This window comes from Astyanax mexicanus, chromosome 25, assembly GCF_023375975.1.
Source record: "Astyanax mexicanus isolate ESR-SI-001 chromosome 25, AstMex3_surface, whole genome shotgun sequence".
Lineage (NCBI taxonomy): Eukaryota > Metazoa > Chordata > Actinopteri > Characiformes > Acestrorhamphidae > Astyanax > Astyanax mexicanus.
In genome coordinates, this window is record NC_064432.1 from 19,127,517 (window position 1) to 19,144,319 (window position 16,803).

The following is a 16,803-nucleotide window of genomic DNA, read 5'->3' on the forward strand; positions in this document are numbered from 1 at the left end:
AGAGACAGAGAGACGCAGAGAGAGAGAGAGAGAATGAGAGAGAGAGAGAGAGTAGACGGCCAGGCTAGACTGCTTTACACTGCTCTGGTCATGTCCCTCTAGCTGTTAAAGCCCTGAGTCCATGTAGTCTATTATTTAAGCAGTGTTGTGTCTCCTGCTGCTAGATTATGGTGTTTTTTCAGCGGCAGATTTGTGTAATGACTCATATAAATGCTAAGCTGCGGAGAGTTGGCCAGTCCAGAGTGGATCCTGTTGTATTTGTGGTTTTATCTTTGGATCTTTTCATCGTATTTTACACAAAGCTCTGTTGCTGTGGAAAACACAATGTCTAATATGATTCATGGGATTTAAGGACTAAATACAATTAGCTAGGGGATTCCCTGTGTTTTTATGTTAATTTAACACAGTGCGCTAACACTCTTTTTCACTGAATACAACCAGATCCTTACAGCAATGCTCCAGAATCCATTAGAAACCTTACCTAGACTATAGAGACAGTTACTCCAACAAAATCACAAATTCTGTTTTTGAATGAGTAGACATCACAATACTTTTCTCTTTATATCATTGTTGTGCAAAAACTTTATATATCCAAATTAGCAACTTTATAGGAGAAAAAAAACAAAACAATGAAAGTCAATAGAAAACAGTACTGTATTCCACATCATTTTGGAGCATTTCCTTTGGTCTGTGACATTTATTAGTATCATAGTATCTTTCTGTCTTCATGTCTTTCTCTCTCTCTCCTTCTCTCTCTCTCTCTCTCTCTCTCTCTCTCTCTGGATTGGCTTCAGGCGGCCATGTTGGAGTGTGGCGTGTAAAGCAGCTGCTGGAGTTTACGCTCTGTTGATCAGGTTAAAGTGTGACACCAGCGCAGGGAATGCTAGCTGTCACTGCGCTAATTGAACAATAATAAGACAAAACCTGCTTTCATTTTCACCCACAGACACGCTTTCTTCCACTTACTCGCGCCCGTCCATCCATCCGTTCACTCTGAACACCAGATGGAGCAAAGCCATTGCAACACACACACACACACACACACACACAGCAACACTCACAACCTGATAATAGGCCTTTGGTTGACTAGCAATGGTCTCTTTTTCTGCATGACCTAACAGGTCTGGTAGAGTTTCAGGGTGCATTTGGTAGATGATACTTCATTCAGTCAGTTGAACTGACTGCTACAGTTGGGTTCTTACTGAAGGTAGAGAGACTTGTGTGCTACAAATTAACCTAGACTGCTCTTGAGTTAAGAAATCATTTGGATGGGCTACAGTTGGGTTCAGATTGACTTCATTCAGAATAAATTTAGTTGGACTATAGTCATCTTCAGACTGTTTTTTTAGACTGAATTCAGTGAGACTACAGTTGGGTTCCGACTGAATTTAGTGAGACTACAGTTGGGTTTAGACTGAATTTAGTGAGACTACAATTGTGTTCAGACTAAATCTAAACAGACTGCAGTTGGGTTTAGACTGAATTTAGTGAGACTACAGTTGCGTTCAGACTGAATTTAGTGAGACTACAGTTAGGATTAGACTGAATTTAGTTAGGTTACAGTTGGGTTCAGACTGAATTTAGTGAGACTACTATTGTGTTCAAACTAAATTTAGAGAGACTGCAGTTGAGTTCATACAAAATTTGGGTTTAGACCTGAATTTTGTTGGGCTATAATGAGTTTCAAATGAATTTTCTTGGAATAAAGTCAGGTTGCATCTGAAATTTGCCAGGTTATAATTGGATTCAGATTTTTTTTTTCTAGCTAAAGTTGGGTTCAGAGTAAATTTTGTCAGACTATAGTTTGAGTTTGGTTCATATATATTTTGTTGGCCTACAGTTGCATGGAGACTGAATTTTGTTGGTCTATATTTGGGTGAAGTCTAAATTTTCTTGGGCAACAGTTCGGTTCAGACTGAATTTTGAACTACAGTCTGTTTTACACACAATTTTGTTGGGTTTAGAATGGATTCATGGTTAATATAGATAACAAGTAACAAGAAGCATTAAACAGAGCAGCAGGATCACAACGATTCTGGAGTTACAACAGTAACGATGGGTAACTCTGGAAACTGTTAGAAAACGATCTGATGCTTTTTTTCACAGTATGATCTTGAATTTAATTACATTCCTGCTTCTCTTTTAAACTTGGAGTATGTTAGCTATGGTTGACTGGATCTGACTGCTTTGGTCTGTATTGATCTCACAGTTATCCCTATCAGAGAAAATCCCATGTTGCCTTTACAGCATTGCTGCTTCTGAATTCTTTCAGTGAGAAAGATGCAGCTTTCCCCCTGAAACTAGAGGTATTGACCTAGTTTGAAAACCATTTCCACATATACTTGTGGACAAACAGTTTGTCTGTCTACCTGCTTCATTGCCTTGTGAACTGATATTTCGTCTATTGGATTTTTTTCTGAAGATGTTTATATTCTAATATCCCATTTTCTAGAGTATTGAAGTGTTTATTGATATTAATGTATATGTGGATGGATATGTAATGTTTAAGTGTATATGAGGGGTTTTAGGAAGTGCTGGTAGACTTATATTTCATATTTTAGTGTATCGTGTGTTAGTTGAAGTTGTTTGTTATTAATAGCCACTGTTCTAGAATATAGAAGTGTTTGTTTAGGTTGGATGTTGAGCAATATCTCATATTCCTTTGTACATGAGTTTTTTGACTGTTCTAGTGCTTGTTGACCCAATATCTGGTATTTCATTGTTTTGGAGTTCTTGTGGAGATGAATTGAATTGTGTATGTGGATTATGGGGATATATCCTATAGCAGTTTAAATTCTATATGAGTGTATATTGATGGTGTTAATGGACTAACATTGGCTATTGTATTGTGAATTGGTGCATTTATTTAAGATATTCACAGAATATAATATAATATATAATTTATTATATTATATAATATAATAAATGTGTAGCAAAAAAACAATAGCATGTGATGTGTAAGGGTTAAAAATGAGGACATTGCAAAGGATTGTGATTGGATTATTTAATGCAACCTGCTTTGCTGTCATTGCCTCATTATGGCCTAGTTTTGCTAATATAATAAGCTGTACTGTATTAATAACTGAATGCCAGTGCTGGCGTGCCATCTGCTGTGAATGGCATGAGTTCTTGTATGTGTGTGTGTGTGTGTGTGTGTGTGTGTGTGTGTGTGTTGTTTTTTTCCCTTCCCTTGTCAGCAGCGAATGGACGGTTTCCTTTAAGCAGAGATTGAGTGTGTGAGCTGTTGGATGTGAGTTTACAGCTAAGAGAATTACAGTGCTAAAGCTGACAGCTGGGACCACTGGCGTCAAGGAGAAAAGAAAGAACGTAAGGGGAGGGGGAAGGGGAGGGGGGCAAGAGAACAAACTCTTATTTTTTTCTCCTCTTCTTTCTTTAAGCGGATCAGAAGCTTTAGGAGTCCCTGTGGAAGTCTTAAAACAAGGAATTGAAAAGTGAAGAAGGAAACTGGCATAATCTGGCATGTATCTGTCCTTCTTACTGGCAGGCTAAAGCCATGCAAGGGCAGAAACACTTCCAGCCAGAATAAAGCACTGCAATATTTTCTCATGTGTAGCAAGGGCGAGTCACTGTCTTTTAGTAACAGGAAAGAAGGAGCTTGATGAAAAATTGGCAACAAAATTCAGAGTTTTTTTTTCCTCTTACACCAAATGTAGTCAGTCAGCATAGATATGTTTGGTGTCTGAAGACTGCTCTTTTGTTAGCACTGGAGCTTCAATGCTAATGTAGCTAACAGGCGATGGAAACCCACCAAAATCGTCACACAGCCTTGCCTAGACCAGAAAAGAACACCTCTGACTTACTGTCTAACCTATCTGTGCAGTAAACACATATACACACTAATGAGCACATGCATACGCAGTGACATATAGAGAGCAGTGGGAAGCCATTGTTGCTGTGCCCAGGGCCCTACTTAGGGGACCAACAGTGGCAGCCCGCCAAACCAGGGTATTGAACCAACAACCCAACCACTGAGCCACCTGTCTTAATCTGAATCAGCTTGCATATTTTATACTGCAAAGAATGGAACCAAAGAACAGTATTAAAAGTTCTAGTAAGCCAGTAGAAGTCATTCACAGAGTATGAACTTTCAATACGTAATAGCTGCTTTAGTCTTATTTATTTATTTATTTAATTATATATTTAGGTGAGTTATTGCTTCAAAAATTACATCCTTGTCCATAAAAACAAATGTCTGTGTGTGTCTGTAGGTGTGATGGTAAAATAAACTGGCTCGGTCGCTGTATCTAAATAAAGCTATCACTATACCGTGTTTATACACTAAATCATCTGCTTCTGTTCTCCAAGGACAGAGTTACTATAAATCCTCTGCTGCACGCCTGCAATATAACCCTATCCTCTCTCTCTCTCTCTCTCTCTCTCTCTCTCTCTCTCTCTGTCTCTGTTACTGTATTTTGCTTTGTCTTTGTAATCTATCTATCTTTCTATCTATCTATCTATCTATCTATCTATCTATCTATCTATCTATCTATCTATCTATCTATCTATCTATCTAGTATTTAGGATGTGTGTGTGTTTTTATGTGTCTGAAATATCAAGAGAGGCAGGAATTGTCCAGCACACACACACACACACATTTTTCGCAGGAAGTACACACCACCACATGCTTTTACTGTACTTTCAACTGCAATTTGCTTATCTTTCCCTTTTCTTTTTCTCTGTTGCAGATGTGACCAAGAGCATCGGAAAAGGTAAGAGACGTGGCTATCTATCTATCTATCTATCTATCTATCTATCTATCTATCTATCTATCTATCTATCTATCTATCTATCTATCTATCTATCTATCTATCTATCTATCTATCTGGGTGTCTCAAAGTTAGAAAACACCCATATAAAATGGATCATATGCAGTATATAAGTTTACGAATGCTATTTGTAGCCTGTCTATTGCGGTGCAATTCATCAGCCCCCTTCAGCTCTGTTCTTGAAAGGTAAAACACTGCAGGACCACCATTGATATCATTTAAGTGGTTGCCCATAGCAGCCATAGCATCACAGCAGTGACACTGACATTCTCATTGCCTGGCTTGTTTATGTATGATGTAATGTACATTCACAAACACACACACACACACAAACACACACACACACACATACATAGTATGTAACAATGTAGTAAATACTTATACATACACTCATACATACATGATTGTGTATAAGACACACACATACAGATTCCCCCTGAAAACCTTTTCTTCTTTCAGTAAGATATCAAGGTGGGTAGGTATGTGCAGAATCTATGTGTGTGTGTGTGTGTGTGTGTGTTTTCTCGCTCTTTGCAATGCTCTGCATGAATTCCCACGCGGAGGCCGCACACACACCGCCTCTCTATTTCTGGATGCCGGGTTGGTGCGCTGCGTCGCAAATTTGAATTTTATTCAAATGTGAGAGTCAAGTGGCCCAGTTTACTGAAAGAGGATTCACTGGCATTGACTCAGAGAGAGCCAGAGAGAGTGCAAGAGAGAGAGAGAGAGAGAGAGAGAGACAGAGAGAGAGAGAGAGAGAGAGAGAGAGAGAGAGAGAGAGAGAGAGAGAGAGAATGAGAGAGAGAGAATGAGAGAGAGAGAGTGAAGAGAAAGGTGTTTTGGCCTGAAAAAAAAAATGACCATATCAAACCATATAGACTGTGGCAAGGTTCAGATGTAGATGAAGAACCTGAAGGCTTTATCCATTGATTATTATTTGTTTATTATTACTGGTTTTAAAGCAGGGTCGCAGACTGAGAAAATAAAAAATAAGGATGTGAGTAGAGGTCTGCAGGGTTATGTTCATGGGGGTCTTGCTTTATCTACAAAATATAAAATATTTAGTGTGAAAAAATCCTATGGACCCATAAACCTTTAAATTCATTTGAGTCACTATATCTCATAAAAGAAGCTGTTGAACTTAGCTCAACCTGATTGTGCCATCTTTACAAATCAGCCTAAATCTTGTTAGATTAATAAAATCAAATGTTTGTTTTTATAGTATAGTGCCTTTTCAGTCCGTATTCATAAGTTGCTTCACACATGTAGATTATTTTTGGTGGATGTATGCATTTAAGCTTTTTATTTGCAGCATATTATAGTTGTTACACATGTTAATTTGTTTATTGCTATGGAATGACTTATGTAAAAGCTTATAGATGCAGTTCTAATGCTGGCTAGTTTAGAAATACTGTTCACTGTCGTAGTAAACAAAAAAGCATCATGCTTTTCAAGAATGTGGGAAGATCTGCACAGAGATAAAGGCCTATAACACAACCATCCTGAGACCTCATGTCCTGCATTTGGTTTACTTAGTTGGTTGTTGGTTGATATTGTGTTTATACTTAGAATGAATGGTACAAGAAACGAGAAGGGTCGGGCTGTACAAAATAACAAACCAGTAAGCAGTAAAAAAAAAGCAGCTCCTGGCTGCAGCTTGACAATGTTGTGGAAGAAACACACCAAGATGCAACCAAGACCCACCGGCTCACTTGTTTGGTGTGCACTTTGAAAGGCAGCATTCTTACTCTAACAAACCACACACCTTTATTAACATAATTAACACACCTTTAAAGTGAGTTTTATATATTTTGAAGGTTAAAGGAAAGGCTCAGTGATATGTTTGGTGTCTAAAACCTGATTTTTTTAGTTTAGCACTGAGGCTACGAAGCTAACATTTTGAACTAAATGTCAGTAGTCACTCAAATCAGTAAACCGGTAAACACATGGCCTTCTCTCAACCCATCTACTTATTTTCTAGGTAAATCTGGACTCCCTTTTAGAGACAAGTATATATGCATCAGGGTTTGGCCAAAGGAAACGCATTGATAAGTGAAAACTGGTAATTCTAAAACCTTTTAGAAAGAGATTATGAATTTGAGAGAACTCTTCAACATCATATATTAAGAAATATTCGAAGCTTCATCACAGCACAAACTGTGCTTGATCAAACCAATTGATTAAACTATCCATTGAAATAGCTTAGTGAAGTCACTAGTAACATTCACTTTAAAGGGGACACCTCCCACTAGTTACTAACAGTAGCATATAATCAGACTGGAACTGTAGGTGTAAATAAATCTGGATTTCTAATTTTAAAAAACCTTTTATATGTGTTTCTACTCTAGTTATGCAAATGTCTGTGGACATCCACTTTAATGAATGCATTCAGCTACTTTACGCTACACTCATTGCTCATTGACATAGATGTTGAAATGCACACACAGTTTATTTATTCCCTGTAGAAAAGAATTGCCAGTAGAATAGAACTCTCTGGTATACATGGGCTGAAGGGATATAAAGCCCTCCAGTATACATGTAATTTATGTAGTGCCATTGTAATGCTCAAGGTCACTTTACCGACAAACCAATACAATAACCTCTCAACTGACAAATATAAGATGAGAAGTGGCAGCCAATTGCACATAGCAAACTCTCAACGGGAAACAGACATCTAGCTGGAGGTCTGAAAGTATATGTTGTCCGAATGTAGGAACTTTCCAATGAAATTATCAGCTTCTCCACCTGTAAACAGTATCTGAGAAGCACCAACCAAACAAATCACACTCACAGCCTAAGAATGTCTTGGCTGATTGATTACCTTTGGGGAACAGGGGAAGAAAGTGGGTACATTTGATTTTGAGCCAAGCCTCCCCCTTTAATAGTTCAAAAGTGATGAAAGTTTTCCTGGCACCCTCCTTATCCCACCCTGTTAGCACCGCTATATTGAACGCTACTTCCAGTGAGCATCGCGCTTGACTTCATCCCCACAGCAGGCCAAAGTGATCCTCCTGAGTGCCTGTGTGTGCTCCAAACACACTCCATCCAGCAGAAAATCAATCGCCTCAGGGGTAAAACCACTCCGTTTCAAAGCACCATCACTGATCCGGTCCACTGGCCCAGACAGAGCAGCACACCTGCTTAGAGATGGACGCTTTAACTGTTTTTTTTTCTTTAGATTTTAAAACATCTGCATTTTTAAAGGAAGACACTCCAGAGGACTATTTGGTCTATAAATTAATCAGAGCATGGCACAGAGGAGCTCTGGAATATTCCAATAAATAGAAGTACAGTATGTGTTTTTTTCTGTTTTAAACCAGCTTAGTTTGTTGCTTTGCCTTTAAGTCTAAGATATGAAAATGGTCTATGCTTGTTTAAGGAGAAATCCAGGCTAAAAAGTGAAACAAGACTAAACAGGATAAAATCCTCAGGACACTGGGAAAACTTCAGCTATTCCCACCAAAAGCTCAAGTCCAGTTGCTTCGCCACCAAAAAAAAAACAACAACAACATAGGATTAGCTACCTAAAAGTGCCCCAAAAAATCAGATCAGCCATAACATTAAAACCACTGACAGGTAAAATGAATAACATTGATGATCTGTTCATGATGGCACCTGTTAATGGGTGGGATCAGCATATTAGGCAGCAAGTAAACAGTCAGTTCTAGATGGACAAAAAAAATGGACAAGCATAAACAATCTTAAATAGACACTTTGACAACAGCCAGATAGTAATGACTGGACAACTGGGTCAGAACATCTCCAAAACATAAAGCAGGTTGGTAACACTTTACAATAAGAGTACATTAGTAAACAGTAGTTATGCATGATACAGAGTGTCTTAGCTAATTATTAATTGACATGAGTTAAGACACTTTTGAAGCCCTGTGTCCATGAGTCCATGCCTTAGAGGGTCTGAGCACTATATAAACAAAAGTATTGGAACACCGGCTTATTCATTGTTTCTTCTAAAATCAAGGGTATTAAAAGAGTTTTCTAGCTTTCTAGCAAAAAAACACATTTTTAGAGTATCACTATGAGGATTTGATTTCATTCAGCACATTATTACAAGAGCATTATTCAGATCAAGATGCTAATTTACCTGAACATTTTTTGGGACAGTGAGAGAAAACTGCATTCCCTGACATAAACCTATGCAGGCACAAGAAGAACAGATGAACTTCACCTAGATAAGAACTTGAACCCAAGATCTCAGTACTAGGAGGCCACTGTGCCACCCACTATTAAGTTGTAGAACTGTGTTTTCTTGAATTATAGTACTTTTGTCATGGATTGAGATGGGTGCTAATAATCCAAAATCCAGACTTTACTAACACCCTTGTATCTAAATACAATCAAATAACCTCCCAGCTGTTAATAGGAGTGCCCACGAACATTTGGATATAGAGCACGTCTTCTAATATTGGACATCTGGGATTATTGTAATATCTAATATTCTTCAGTGTTGATGGAAATTGAGGTTAGGTGCAAAAAATATTGTAAAATAATTTCAGCTCATGCAATCTTATACAATTATCTGTTATACTATAATCTTAGCACTGATGTGATAATTTTTCCCAGATATGTTCAGCTGATACTGATATCATTATCAGTTGAACTACTGGATCTGAGTACTATTTATCATACACCTGCTTGACTTTGATTGGAGTCCAGCTGCAGAGTGAGGCAGAGAGAGAGAGAGAGAGAGAGAGATATACCCCTGGATAGAGGGAATAATAAGTACCCAAGGGAGGATAACAGATGGACATTTAGAAAGTGTGTGTGTGTGTGTGTGTGTGTGTGTGTGTGTGTGTGTGTGTGTGTGTGTGTGTGTGTGTGTGTCTCTGTTAGGTTGAATGCCAATACTCTGTAGGGAAGCTCTTTTTGGTTCAGTAGTGCACTCCACAAACGAACGTCTTTTCTCGGATAAGGAAACGCGCAGACACACATGCATGCACACTCTTACATGCGTACGCACTCTCTCTCTCTCTCTCTCTCTCTCTCTCTCTCTCTCTCTTTTCTTACTCTTTATTTATTATTCATACTACTATAATCCAAGGTTATACTCACTTTTGGCTCATTACACACACGCAGGCTGCAGACTGAGCCAGGGCCGGGTCTAGTTATATTTGAGACTAGTCTGTTATGTAGTCTGTTATCAGAAATTCAGCTCTGACTTCTAGCATCGATGCTAAACATTAGTTTATTATGATTACCTTATTTATAGACTTTTAACTGAAAATAAGCAAAACTTCTTTACAGAAAATGAAATGCTGACAATGTCATACATTTGCTTAATTTAACATGGAAAAAAATATCTTATTATCTTTGTATATAATTACTAGCTATATTCCAAACTGTTTGTATCTGATTACTAATTTTCTATACATGCAAAACAAAATAAAACAAATTATTCAAATATTCATAACACTCTATTTCTAGGTTTTGCGATATAAACTAATCTGGAATTCAAATGTTTTTTTTGGCCAACATTTTTTAAAGCTTGTTGTTTAGTGCATTTGTGGCCAGATCATTTGTTGTAAATCATATTAGATTTTGAACAAAAATCCATTTGCTTTAAAATGTAACATTGTAAAATACTTGGAAATGTTTATAACATAGTTTAACTCTATTGTTTTATGCATGTGTTGATGAATCTAGATGAATATTCTTTAAATCTGTACATTGGACCCAGATTAAACCCAGTTTCCAGTTCTGGACTTTGTAAATACCTGGACTCTAGACCTTTACTATTGGACATTTTCTGATATATGGCTTTCTAACAGAGCTTCTCTGCATTAGACACTTGTGTATCGTGCTACTGACAGGGTAAAACCTCCTGAAAAACCACTGAGGGCCTGATACACTCATACCAGCTTCACCATCTACTGTATATTACATCAAATTCTACCATATGTCGCTAGTTGTTAAAAACCACTGAAATTCTTTATGTAGATGAATTTTAATGCAGGCATTCCGAATAATGTATTTTTTCCTGGATGCTGTTTTTGTCTTTTCTCCACTAGACTGTTTAATCTTGAATTAACTCAACAGTAGATCTCCTATTGACCCTCATTCGTATCTGATATGATTCTTTCACTGCAACAGTAGCTTTGTTGGTATAAGCTGCACGTACACTCCTGAGCTGAGTGAGAACCAGTGGATTTACATAAATTTGGGCAGTGGAAACAGAAGGATTGTAGCTTTAAGGTTAGGATGAAGTTAAAGTGAGGGGAAAATGAATGCTCATCCATGAATTATCTGACCAGAGCTAATCTCTGCACTTCAGCGTTTCTGGACGAGACGAGTGTCGGAGAGTGAGCGAGTGAATTCCAGATGAAATGACCGGTATTCAGTATTCACTCTGCCTATTTTTCACACAACTACTGAGGAAAGGCCCACGGCACGAATGGCAATCAGTTCATTATAGGCAGAGTGAGAGTGAGAGAGAGAGTGAGAGAGAGAGCTAGAGAATGTGAGGGAAGGAAGAGATGAGAAGAATGACATAGAAAAAGAAGGAGAATGTGTGGAACACGGCTGAAGAATGAACGATAGCATGTGAGAGAGAAAGGAAGAGAATTAATGTTTGAAAAGGAAAAAGATGAAAGAAGGAGGAGAAAGGAGACATAGGATATTGTCACTCTCTCTCTTTGTATCTCTCTCTCCCTTTCTCTCTCTCTCTCTTTCTCAGCGTGTCAGTCAGCTGTGTATGAGAGCTATGAATAGTGGAAAGAAAAGGTCATTCTGCTGTGAGTTATTATACTGAGAGAATCTGAATGCCGCTATTTGAGTGGATTTGCTTGTATTGTGTCATAACAATAACCTCAGATTTAGCACTCATTCATATTCATTGTGAGAAACTTTTGTAGTATAATGATGCGTGTGTGACTTGGATATTCCTCTGAAAATGCCAGAAATGTCTGACTTTAAACCTGTCATTAAGGCCTTGGCACTGAAAGCAGCCGATCAGCAATCACAGCTAAAAGCAGGACATATTTCTGGAGCTTCTGAGGCTCTGACAGACTGAAATGCTCTTTATGCTCATTGAGCAGGCTGTTGGTAAACTCAGAGCTAATCCTGGGGTGACTGCAGTGCTGCGGTGATTTTATATATTTATGTTCTGGCATATAATAAAGGACTGAGTAGATTTCAATATGCAAATCACACTCCCCCTAAACTCTTGTAAACACAAGCTGAAATTTATTCAGCTGAAATGTTGAAAAGTGTTCAAGTAAAGGTGAAACGCAGCAGTTAATGTAGAGGACACAGTTTGAGTGTTTAACAATCTATAACTTTTTAAGCATAAACAACTAATAACTTTCGATTTAGTTGAGATGTTAGAGCTTCTTGATTTAGTAAATTTGCTGTTTTGAGTTTTAATTTAGAATTTTCATTTTTGAAATTTGTTTTTTTCTGAATTTTAATCTGTTGGAATGGACAACATATTTTTAATTATTCTCATTTGAATGAATATATTACTATTTGAGTACCCTTTTATTTTATTCTAGTTACTAGTTGAATATGGTATATCTATATATTGTTTAAGACTACTCTTGTAGTAAAATAGTATGACCTGCATTTGTTTTGGATACATTTAGAAAGAATGAAGAACATTGGCGGAGTGATCTGTTGCCTGGGAAGTAATGCTGTTGAGCAGAAAAATACTGTTTTTGTCTCTTTTCTGATGCAATTTGTTATTGTTCGTTTTTTCCAAGGTAGTAGGAAGCAAGATAGCAAGACAAGTTGATGAGATTTGAGCTGTTTGATCATTACAGTGAGAAGATATATGTTTGTTTTATGTTTGAGACAACATATTGACAGATTCTAAACTTTAACTGTAAGCTAGTTAGCTGTGTATGTCTTGCGTGTTTGTCTTGGGTTGTGGTCTAAAACTGATCTATAACATACCATCTCTAGCTTTAATGGACTCCAATAGAAAGAGTTTAATAAAAAATGTATAGTCTTTCTTATTTGTCACCTAAAAACTGTCTGCAAACTCCTGGGAAGCTTACGCTCAGAACACAAGAACATTCAACAATGTAAAGATATGCCTTATGGCTGATGGCTTATTTCCTTGTGGCAGTCTCAGCCTTAGAATAATCCATACTACAACACATAATGCCATTTCTCTTTACACATTATATGACAAGAAGTGCTATGCATTAACAGGTAAAAAGGCATTACTGTATGCACAATATATGTAGGAAAACCCAGCAATGAGCTAAATATGCAAAACCTACTGTCACAGAAATCACACAGCTCACAAGAGACTTCACCAGCAGAATTATTATAGGCTACACTGCAGGAAACAAACCTCACATCAATACTAACTGTAGAAAGGTCACATTACAATATGCTAAAAAGTGCAGCGTAGAGGGTAGGATTCTGGAATTATGTTTTTTAGTCTGATGAGATGAAGACAGAGCTCACATTGGGGAGACATTTGGCTCATTTTAAAGTTTGTTTTAAGCTTTCTTATTAACCTCATCTCACAAAACAAAGTGGATAACTACTACTGCTCCAAAAGATTGCAATCATTTACATCCTTCCATCATTCAGATTGATGAACAGAGCTGTAGAGTATTATTAAATAGAATAATGACATTTTATAGACATCCTCTAACACTTGGTCAGTGGTCAGTGGTTTCTGACCACAGACATGCTCTTAGCCTGGGTTTTTTTGAGCAGTTATATTTAATTTGAACCTAGCAGTGGCATAGAAAGATCAATTTTACAAAAAGCAAAGCTTTTACAGCACAGTTTATTAGAGTTATTTCTAGTTCTCATCATATCAACACCTGGTTTGGTAAATTGGTAAATGTGGTAAATCAGGTGAGCTGCTGACAGAACTGAACATAATATATAAATGTTGGCTGAGGGCATCCAGGAGAAATCTGGAACTACACTTTGTTCTTCAGCTTGGCTCACAGGATATAACATACTTAGTTAAAAATTAAAATTTCTCGTTAAATTTTACTGTATGTACGTTTATTTGCATCTGTTCAAACCATATGTGGTGCTTTTTTCAGGTAAAAACACTCATATTGTTGAGATAAATGGATTAGTGTAATTTGCTTCGGTGCCTAAAACTTTTGCACAGAACTGTATACTTATATAATGTTAGAAATGAAATGTTCCATCAAGCCGGCACCCGCTATCACATGACTTTCTTACACAAACACTGTGATGGCCAGTCTTCAGCCTCACTCACAAGATAACACCTCACAACTTATGCAGATGTGGAAACTTATAAGCTTTCCCCTGAGGTAACATTTCATGATGAGTTTATCCAATAACTTTTGGATGAATTCTAATGCACAGACAGTTTAATACCAATTGTATTCAGCTTATAATGTGAAGATCCACAGGGTTCTATGCTGGGGTTTATCATATTGATGTTAATTTTTATATTTTTATGGTAGTATTGAGAGTGATGAAGTGTGGGATTAAATACAAGGTCTAAAGGGTTAAAAGAGCACTGTGAAGAAAGGGAGATATCCGACATTCGTAATTGTTGGATGTTTATACGGAAACAATTTCAATCAAACAAAATGTTATTTAGAATTTTTTAATTAATGTGCACTAAACTCTTGCACATACTCTCTTTCTCTCTCTCTCTCTCTCTCCCTCTCTTTCCTCACACATTACACAATTCTGACACTGAACTGGTCATGCACATTTTCAGCATTGTGTTAGTGCGGTTAGAGTCATGTACAGTTCACAGAGCTGCGTTGTTCTTTCTGACAGATGGTTCAGCTTTTAGTTAAAGGGTGATGATGGCGTATGCATCTTCACAAGTGTACAGCGGGGTGCCTGGGGAGGGAAGGAGTGAGAGTGAGGGGAGAGGGAGAGAGAGAGAGAGAGAGGTAGGAACATCAGCAGCATATGGTGAAGGCTCTCTCTCTATGTTTCCTGAGACGTGTAAGTCCTCTGGCCAGCTTTCAGATGTCTACTTCAGAGCGAGAGAGAGATAGAGAGAGAGAGAGAGAGAGAGAGAGAGAGAGAGAAGAAAAGAGAAAGATAGAAAGAGAGAGAGAGAGAATGAAAAAGAAAGAAGGAAGGAAGGGGTCTTTTACCCTGTAGGTTTGTGCTTTTGTCCTGCTGTTCATCCGGCTCTATTTTTAGCTTCTTGGAACTGGTTGAAGTTCAGGAAATGCTGTGTAGATGCTCTTTAAGCTGGACTTCAGTGAAACTGGACTTCACTGCTGCCTCTGATAACAAGCTGTTGGGGCAAGTTCATCGTTTCTAAAGGTTTCTTGATGCCATTAGTGTTACAGTAGGTGTATATGTACACTAACAAGCCTAAAGTCACGTCAGTTGATCATGAAGTGTTATCCTAGGGGATGGCTTGGGAGCACCCACAACCTTATAAGTTGTTTGGTTTTATCTTGTGAGACTGAAATAACAAAACAGATGCAGAGCTTTCAGACCTCAAATAATGCCAAGAAAACAAGTTCATATTTATAAAGTTTTGAGAGTTCAGAAATCAACATTTGGTGGAATAACCCTGGTTTTTAATCACCATTTTCATGCGTCTTGGCATATTCTCCTCCACCAGTTTTACACACTGTTTGTGGATAACTTTATGCCTTTACTCCTGGAGCAAAACTTTTAGCAGTTCAGTTTGGTTTGACGACTTGTGATCATCCATCTTCCTATTGATTATATTCCAGAGGTTTTCAATTTGGTAAAACTCAAAGGAACTCATCATTTTTAAGTGGTTTCTTATTTTTTTCCAGAACTGTATATTTAGTCCTAGATCCACATCACAGGAGATGGTGTAAGCGAGAGAGGAAGTTGGAAAGTTCCCATCGCTTTACTTGGACCCTGTCGGGTCAGTTCTAAGAAAATGGTCTGTGACGTGAACCTACATTTTTTCAATGATTTTTATATTTTATATAAAGCTATGGTGTAATAATCACAATATAGCAAAGTAACAGATCACACTGCGATTTACTAAAAAAAAACAAAATTCGGCCAAAGCAGTTTAAAAATATTAATCAAAGAGTGAACATCATCCCACCGTACAAACCAAGAAAGTGCAGTATGACTTAAATACATTAGTCAATGTTTGTTATAAATTATTCATCTAAAAATAGAAAGTCATTCTTTTGCTATCTTTGGCTAAATAATTTTGGTTGCCAAATATTTCCTCCATTCTTATTTAGAACTGATAAAAACTGTTGTCATGAAGTTTATAGAGGCATTCTATCAGATGTCCTCAGATGTCCTCAGATGACCTGTCACCACCTCTGTGAACAATTCCGACATCAGTTTCTCTAGAACGGAGGATTTCACAATAAGCCACTCTGAAAGTCTGTTTACATCATAACTATTTGATTATTCCCTTTAAAGAAAACAAGATCAAAAGCAGAAGCAAAAGACCTAATACATGGTGGAATAGCAAAGCAGAAGATGAAGAACATTTTCAGTTATGAAGAAAAACTGTTGTGCAGATGCTATAAACAGACTATAAACAGAAGGAAGAATGAACCTCTTATGACCTTTATTGGTCTTAGATGGTTTAACTACAAGATGTAAATCACCGCATTGAAAAGCATCAAACCCTTAAATCTAAAGGCCATGTCTAAATGTACTAGAAATGAAGTATGTAAAAGCTCGGAAAGTTTTTGATCAAAATCCTTGTGGACATTCGAGATTGGACGCTGAACATCTACTAGATTGATGGATTGAGGAACATGTAGAGAGAGAGAGAAAAAAGAGAAGAGCACCTCATGATCCAAAGCCAAGCAGCTCATCTATGAAACATGGCCTGTACTTCCAATGGATCTAGATCACTCGTTGTTATTGATGAAGTGACTGACAGGAGGAGCAGCAGCAGCAGGATGAATTCTGAAATGTACCGAAGCATCTTAACTACAGAGATCCAAGGAAAATCCCTCACAACTCAGTGGATGGAGCTTCACCCTTCTGTTGGACAATGACCCGAGACATGTACTTAAAGAACTGTGGAGGATTTCAAGGCCAAAAAGTGGAATGTTCTGGGCTGGACAAA

The 16,803-nt window shown here is 37.6% G+C and overlaps 1 protein-coding gene across 34 annotated transcripts in view; it reads left to right on the forward strand.

Annotated features, from left to right (window-relative positions):
- Positions 1 to 16,803, forward strand: part of LOC103034479 (protein tyrosine phosphatase receptor type D) — a 535,243-nt gene that overhangs the window by 125,764 nt on the left and 392,676 nt on the right. For all 34 annotated transcript variants that reach the window (XM_022681944.2, XM_022681952.2, XM_022681947.2 and 31 more), the window contains exon 4: positions 4,707 to 4,730. The gene's annotated coding sequence lies outside the window, so the exon portion shown is untranslated. The remainder of the gene's footprint in view (positions 1 to 4,706; positions 4,731 to 16,803) is intronic.